Below are 8,832 nucleotides of genomic sequence, written 5' to 3' on the forward strand. Positions count from 1 at the left end.
ACTTGAAAAATAATTGTCTGAATATGGAATGCCATACCTCGTTGAGCTCGTAATTAAATTTCCAATCGAACTGTGTTCAAAAATGGGAACTCAATTTTTTTCCCATTTTTTGCAAATTTTGATGATGTTACCCCTTACAAAAATGCAAAAATTGACCCAAAATTGTATTTTTCCTAAATCGATCAAAAAGTGATAGGGATAGTTAGCATTGGTAATGAGCTGCTCAAAACTGTTATTATTTTATCTTTATGATCATTTTTAACGAAGTTATGATGAAAATTCCCATGGAAAATATCGAATTTGCCAAAAGTGGTTTTTTGGAATTTCCGTCATAAAATAATCAGTTTTTTGGCCATAACTTGAAAAATAATTGTCTGAATATGGAATGCCATACCTCGTTGAGCTCGTAATTAAATTTCCAATCGAACTGTGTTCAAAAATGGGAATTCAATTTTTTTCCCATTTTTTGCAAATTTTGATGATGTTACCCCTTACAAAAAATGCAAAAATTTACCCAAAATTTTATTTTCCTAAATCGATCAAAAAGTGATAGGGATAGTTAGCATTGGTAATGAGCTGCTCAAAACTGTTATTATTTTATCTTTATGATCATTTTTAACGAAGTTATGATGAAAATTCCCATGGAAAATATCGAATTTGCCAAAAGTGGTTTTTTGGAATTTCCGTCATAAAATAATCAGTTTTTTGGCCATAACTTGAAAAATAATTGTCTGAATATGGAATGCCATACCTCGTTGAGCTCGTAATTAAATTTCCAATCGAACTGTGTTCAAAAATGGGAATTCCATTTTTTTCCCATTTTTTGCAAATTTTGATGATGTTACCCCTTACAAAAAATGCAAAAATTGACCCAAAATTGTATTTTCCTAAATCGATCAAAAAGTGATAGGGATAGTTAGCATTGGTAATGAGCTGCTCAAAACTGTTATTATTTTATCTTTATGATGAAAATTCCCATGGAAAATATCGAATTTGCCAAAAGTGGTTTTTTGGAATTTCCGTCATAAAATAATCAGTTTTTTGGCCATAACTTGAAAAATAATTGTCTGAATATGGAATGCCATACCTCGTTGAGCTCGTAATTAAATTTCCAATCGAACTGTGTTCAAAAATGGGAACTCACATTTTTTTCCATTTTTTGCAAATTTTGATGATGTTACCCCTTACAAAAAATGCAAAAATTGACCCAAAATTGTATTTTCCTAAATCGATCAAAAAGTGATAGGGATAGTTAGCATTGGTAATGAGCTGCTCAAAACTGTTATTATTTTATCTTTATGATCATTTTTAACGAAGTTATGATGAAAATTCCCATGGAAAATATCGAATTTGCCAAAAGTGGTTTTTTGGAATTTCCGTCATAAAATAATCAGTTTTTTGGCCATAACTTGAAAAATAATTGTCTGAATATGGAATGCCATACCTCGTTGAGCTCGTAATTAAATTTCCAATCGAACTGTGTTCAAAAATGGGAATTCAATTTTTTTCCCATTTTTTGCAAATTTTGATGATGTTACCCCTTACAAAAAATGCAAAAATTGACCCAAAATTGTATTTTCCTAAATCGATCAAAAAGTGATAGGGATAGTTAGCATTGGTAATGAGCTGCTCAAAACTGTTATTATTTTATCTTTATGATCATTTTTAACGAAGTTATGATGAAAATTCCCATGGAAAATATCGAATTTGCCAAAAGTGGTTTTTTGGAATTTCCGTCATAAAATAATCAGTTTTTTGGCCATAACTTGAAAAATAATTGTCTGAATATGGAATGCCATACCTCGTTGAGCTCGTAATTAAATTTCCAATCGAACTGTGTTCAAAAATGGGAATTCAATTTTTTTCCCATTTTTTGCAAATTTTGATGATGTTACCCCTTACAAAAAATGCAAAAATTGACCCAAAATTGTATTTTCCTAAATCGATCAAAAAGTGATAGGGATAGTTAGCATTGGTAATGAGCTGCTCAAAACTGTTATTATTTATCTTTATGATCATTTTAACGAGTTATGATGAAAATTCCCATGGAAAATATCGAATTTGCCAAAAGTGGTTTTTTGGAATTTCCGTCATAAAATAATCAGTTTTTTGGCCATAACTTGAAAAATAATTGTCTGAATATGGAATGCCATACCTCGTTGAGCTCGTAATTAAATTTCCAATCGAACTGTGTTAAAAAATGGGAACTCACATTTTTTTCCATTTTTTGCAAATTTTGATGATGTTACCCCTTACAAAAAATGCAAAAATTGACCCAAAATTGTATTTTCCTAAATCGATCAAAAAGTGATAGGGATAGTTAGCATTGGTAATGAGCTGCTCAAAACTGTTATTATTTTATCTTTATGATCATTTTTAACGAAGTTATGATGAAAATTCCCATGGAAAATATCGAATTTGCCAAAAGTGGTTTTTTGGAATTTCCGTCATAAAATAATCAGTTTTTTGGCCATAACTTGAAAAATAATTGTCTGAATATGGAATGCCATACCTCGTTGAGCTCGTAATTAAATTTCCAATCGAACTGTGTTCAAAAATGGGAATTCAATTTTTTTCCCATTTTTTGCAAATTTTGATGATGTTACCCCTTACAAAAAATGCAAAAATTGACCCAAAATTGTATTTTCCTAAATCGATCAAAAAGTGATAGGGATAGTTAGCATTGGTAATGAGCTGCTCAAAACTGTTATTATTTTATCTTTATGATCATTTTTAACGAAGTTATGATGAAAATTCCCATGGAAAATATCGAATTTGCCAAAAGTGGTTTTTTGGAATTTCCGTCATAAAATAATCAGTTTTTTGGCCATAACTTGAAAAATAATTGTCTGAATATGGAATGCCATACCTCGTTGAGCTCGTAATTAAATTTCCAATCGAACTGTGTTCAAAAATGGGAATTCCATTTTTTTCCCATTTTTTGCAAATTTTGATGATGTTACCCCTTACAAAAAATGCAAAAATTGACCCAAAATTGTATTTTCCTAAATCGATCAAAAAGTGATAGGGATAGTTAGCATTGGTAATGAGCTGCTCAAAACTGTTATTATTTTATCTTTATGATCATTTTTAACGAAGTTATGATGAAAATTCCCATGGAAAATATCGAATTTGCCAAAAGTGGTTTTTTGGAATTTCCGTCATAAAATAATCAGTTTTTTGGCCATAACTTGAAAAATAATTGTCTGAATATGGAATGCCATACCTCGTTGAGCTCGTAATTAAATTTCCAATCGAACTGTGTTAAAAAATGAGAACTCAATTTTTTTCCATTTTTTGCAAATTTTGATGATGTTACCCCTTACAAAAAATGCAAAAATTGACCCAAAATTGTATTTTCCTAAATCGATCAAAAAGTGATAGGGATAGTTAGCATTGGTAATGAGCTGCTCAAAACTGTTATTATTTTATCTTTATGATCATTTTTAACGAAGTTATGATGAAAATTCCCATGGAAAATATCGAATTTGCCGAAAAGTGGTTTTTTGGAATTTCCGTCATAAAATAATCAGTTTTTTGGCCATAACTTGAAAAATAATTGTCTGAATATGGAATGCCATACCTCGTTGAGCTCGTAATTAAATTTCCAATCGAACTGTGTTCAAAAATGGGAACTCAATTTTTTTTCCATTTTTTGCAAATTTTGATGATGTTACCCCTTACAAAAAATGCAAAAATTGACCCAAAATTGTATTTTCCTAAATCGATCAAAAAGTGATAGGGATAGTTAGCATTGGTAATGAGCTGCTCAAAACTGTTATTATTTTATCTTTATGATCATTTTTAACGAAGTTATGATGAAAATTCCCATGGAAAATATCGAATTTGCCGAAAGTGGTTTTTTGGAATTTCCGTCATAAAATAATCAGTTTTTTGGCCATAACTTGAAAAATAATTGTCTGAATATGGAATGCCATACCTCGTTGAGCTCGTAATTAAATTTCCAATCGAACTGTGTTCAAAAATGGGAACTCAATTTTTTTTCCATTTTTTGCAAATTTTGATGATGTTACCCCTTACAAAAAATGCAAAAATTGACCCAAAATTGTATTTTCCTAAATCGATCAAAAAGTGATAGGGATAGTTAGCATTGGTAATGAGCTGCTCAAAACTGTTATTATTTTATCATTATGATCATTTTTAACGAAGTTATGATGAAAATTCCCATGGAAAATATCGAATTTGCCAAAAGTGGTTTTTTGGAATTTCCGTCATAAAATAATCAGTTTTTTTGGCCATAACTTGAAAAATAATTGTCTGAATATGGAATGCCATACCTCGTTGAGCTCGTAATTAAATTTCCAATCGAACTGTGTTCAAAAATGAGAACTCAAATTTTTTTCCATTTTTTGCAAATTTTGATGATGTTACCCCTTACAAAAAATGCAAAAATTGACCCAAAATTGTATTTTCCTAAATCGATCAAAAAGTGATAGGGATAGTTAGCATTGGTAATGAGCTGCTCAAAACTGTTATTATTTTATCTTTATGATCATTTTTAACGAAGTTATGATGAAAATTCCCATGGAAAATATCGAATTTGCCGAAAGTGGTTTTTTGGAATTTCCGTCATAAAATAATCAGTTTTTTGGCCATAACTTGAAAAATAATTGTCTGAATATGGAATGCCATACCTCGTTGAGCTCGTAATTAAATTTCCAATCGAACTGTGTTCAAAAATGGGAACTCAATTTTTTTTCCATTTTTTGCAAATTTTGATGATGTTACCCCTTACAAAAAATGCAAAAATTGACCCAAAATTGTATTTTCCTAAATCGATCAAAAAGTGATAGGGATAGTTGGCATTGGTAATGAGCTGCTCAAAACTGTTATTCTTTTATCATTATGATCATTTTTAACGAAGTTATGATGAAAATTCCCATGGAAAATATCGAATTTGCCAAAAGTGGTTTTTTGGAATTTCCGTCATAAAATAATCAGTTTTTTGGCCATAACTTGAAAAATAATTGTCTGAATATGGAATGCCATACCTCGTTGAGCTCGTAATTAAATTTCCAATCGAACTGTGTTAAAAAATGAGAACTCAAATTTTTTTCCATTTTTTGCAAATTTTGATGATGTTACCCCTTACAAAAAATGCAAAAATTGACCCAAAATTGTATTTTCCTAAATCGATCAAAAAGTGATAGGGATAGTTAGCATTGGTAATGAGCTGCTCAAAACTGTTATTATTTTATCTTTATGATCATTTTTAACGAAGTTATGATGAAAATTCCCATGGAAAATATCGAATTTGCCGAAAGTGGTTTTTTGGAATTTCCGTCATAAAATAATCAGTTTTTTGGCCATAACTTGAAAAATAATTGTCTGAATATGGAATGCCATACCTCGTTGAGCTCGTAATTAAATTTCCAATCGAACTGTGTTCAAAAATGGGAACTCAATTTTTTTTCCATTTTTTGCAAATTTTGATGATGTTACCCCTTACAAAAAATGCAAAAATTGACCCAAAATTGTATTTTCCTAAATCGATCAAAAAGTGATAGGGATAGTTAGCATTGGTAATGAGCTGCTCAAAACTGTTATTATTTTATCTTTATGATCATTTTTAACGAAGTTATGATGAAAATTCCCATGGAAAATATCGAATTTGCCGAAAGTGGTTTTTTGGAATTTCCGTCATAAAATAATCAGTTTTTTGGCCATAACTTGAAAAATAATTGTCTGAATATGGAATGCCATACCTCGTTGAGCTCGTAATTAAATTTCCAATCGAACTGTGTTCAAAAATGGGAACTCAATTTTTTTTCCATTTTTTGCAAATTTTGATGATGTTACCCCTTACAAAAAATGCAAAAATTGACCCAAAATTGTATTTTCCTAAATCGATCAAAAAGTGATAGGGATAGTTAGCATTGGTAATGAGCTGCTCAAAACTGTTATTATTTTATCTTTATGATCATTTTTAACGAAGTTATGATGAAAATTCCCATGGAAAATATCGAATTTGCCGAAAAGTGGTTTTTTGGAATTTCCGTCATAAAATAATCAGTTTTTTGGCCATAACTTGAAAAATAATTGTCTGAATATGGAATGCCATACCTCGTTGAGCTCGTAATTAAATTTCCAATCGAACTGTGTTCAAAAATGGGAATTCAATTTTTTTCCCATTTTTTGCAAATTTTGATGATGTTACCCCTTACAAAAAATGCAAAAATTGACCCAAAATTGTATTTTCCTAAATCGATCAAAAAGTGATAGGGATAGTTAGCATTGGTAATGAGCTGCTCAAAACTGTTATTATTTTATCTTTATGATCATTTTTAACGAAGTTATGATGAAAATTCCCATGGAAAATATCGAATTTGCCAAAAGTGGTTTTTTGGAATTTCCGTCATAAAATAATCAGTTTTTTGGCCATAACTTGAAAAATAATTGTCTGAATATGGAATGCCATACCTCGTTGAGCTCGTAATTAAATTTCCAATCGAACTGTGTTCAAAAATGGGAATTCAATTTTTTTCCCATTTTTTGCAAATTTTGATGATGTTACCCCTTACAAAAAATGCAAAAATTGACCCAAAATTGTATTTTCCTAAATCGATCAAAAAGTGATAGGGATAGTTAGCATTGGTAATGAGCTGCTCAAAACTGTTATTCTTTTATCTTTATGATCATTTTTAACGAAGTTATGATGAAAATTCCCATGGAAAATATCGAATTTGCCAAAAGTGGTTTTTTGGAATTTCCGTCATAAAATAATCAGTTTTTTGGCCATAACTTGAAAAATAATTGTCTGAATATGGAATGCCATACCTCGTTGAGCTCGTAATTAAATTTCCAATCGAACTGTGTTAAAAAATGAGAATTCAAATTTTTTTCCATTTTTTGCAAATTTTGATGATGTTACCCCTTACAAAAAATGCAAAAATTGACCCAAAATTGTATTTTCCTAAATCGATCAAAAAGTGATAGGGATAGTTAGCATTGGTAATGAGCTGCTCAAAACTGTTATTATTTTATCTTTATGATCATTTTTAACGAAGTTATGATGAAAATTCCCATGGAAAATATCGAATTTGCCGAAAGTGGTTTTTTGGAATTTCCGTCATAAAATAATCAGTTTTTTGGCCATAACTTGAAAAATAATTGTCTGAATATGGAATGCCATACCTCGTTGAGCTCGTAATTAAATTTCCAATCGAACTGTGTTCAAAAATGGGAATTCAATTTTTTTCCCATTTTTTGCAAATTTTGATGATGTTACCCCTTACAAAAAATGCAAAAATTGACCCAAAATTGTATTTTCCTAAATCGATCAAAAAGTGATAGGGATAGTTAGCATTGGTAATGAGCTGCTCAAAACTGTTATTATTTTATCTTTATGATCATTTTTAACGAAGTTATGATGAAAATTCCCATGGAAAATATCGAATTTGCCAAAAGTGGTTTTTTGGAATTTCCGTCATAAAATAATCAGTTTTTTGGCCATAACTTGAAAAATAATTGTCTGAATATGGAATGCCATACCTCGTTGAGCTCGTAATTAAATTTCCAATCGAACTGTGTTCAAAAATGGGAATTCAATTTTTTTCCCATTTTTTGCAAATTTTGATGATGTTACCCCTTACAAAAAATGCAAAAATTGACCCAAAATTGTATTTTCCTAAATCGATCAAAAAGTGATAGGGATAGTTAGCATTGGTAATGAGCTGCTCAAAACTGTTATTCTTTTATCTTTATGATCATTTTTAACGAAGTTATGATGAAAATTCCCATGGAAAATATCGAATTTGCCAAAAGTGGTTTTTTGGAATTTCCGTCATAAAATAATCAGTTTTTTGGCCATAACTTGAAAAATAATTGTCTGAATATGGAATGCCATACCTCGTTGAGCTCGTAATTAAATTTCCAATCGAACTGTGTTAAAAAATGAGAACTCAAATTTTTTTCCATTTTTTGCAAATTTTGATGATGTTACCCCTTACAAAAAATGCAAAAATTGACCCAAAATTGTATTTTCCTAAATCGATCAAAAAGTGATAGGGATAGTTAGCATTGGTAATGAGCTGCTCAAAACTGTTATTATTTTATCTTTATGATCATTTTTAACGAAGTTATGATGAAAATTCCCATGGAAAATATCGAATTTGCCGAAAGTGGTTTTTTGGAATTTCCGTCATAAAATAATCAGTTTTTTGGCCATAACTTGAAAAATAATTGTCTGAATATGGAATGCCATACCTCGTTGAGCTCGTAATTAAATTTCCAATCGAACTGTGTTCAAAAATGGGAACTCAATTTTTTTTCCATTTTTTGCAAATTTTGATGATGTTACCCCTTACAAAAAATGCAAAAATTGACCCAAAATTGTATTTTCCTAAATCGATCAAAAAGTGATAGGGATAGTTAGCATTGGTAATGAGCTGCTCAAAACTGTTATTATTTTATCTTTATGATCATTTTTAACGAAGTTATGATGAAAATTCCCATCGAAAATATCGAATATTTGCCAATAGTCGTTTTTCGCAATTTTCATGATTTAACCGCTTGTAAAAAAAAGCTGGGCATGGCCAAAATCAAACTATTTTAAAGACATTTTTGCATATGCTCACCTTTTCAGAAATTTACGTAATTTTTCCATGTGTACCCGTTGGTTTGGGTCTGTTTCTAGTTTTGGGCAAGTGTCCTTGAGCATTTTGTGCCAAATGCACAGGCGAAAAGGGGCATGGTAATGGGAAGGGGGCGAGTTGGGGAAGGACTAAGAAGGAGCATTGGCGTGGGCCGGGTCGGGAAGGGGGGGTGGTGTGGGGAGGGGTTGCTTGTACTAGAAGCACAGCTTAGCACACA

Source organism: Drosophila erecta, unplaced genomic scaffold (genome assembly GCF_003286155.1).
Source record: "Drosophila erecta strain 14021-0224.00,06,07 unplaced genomic scaffold, DereRS2 tig00000279-arrow-arrow-pilon, whole genome shotgun sequence".
NCBI lineage: Eukaryota > Metazoa > Arthropoda > Insecta > Diptera > Drosophilidae > Drosophila > Drosophila erecta.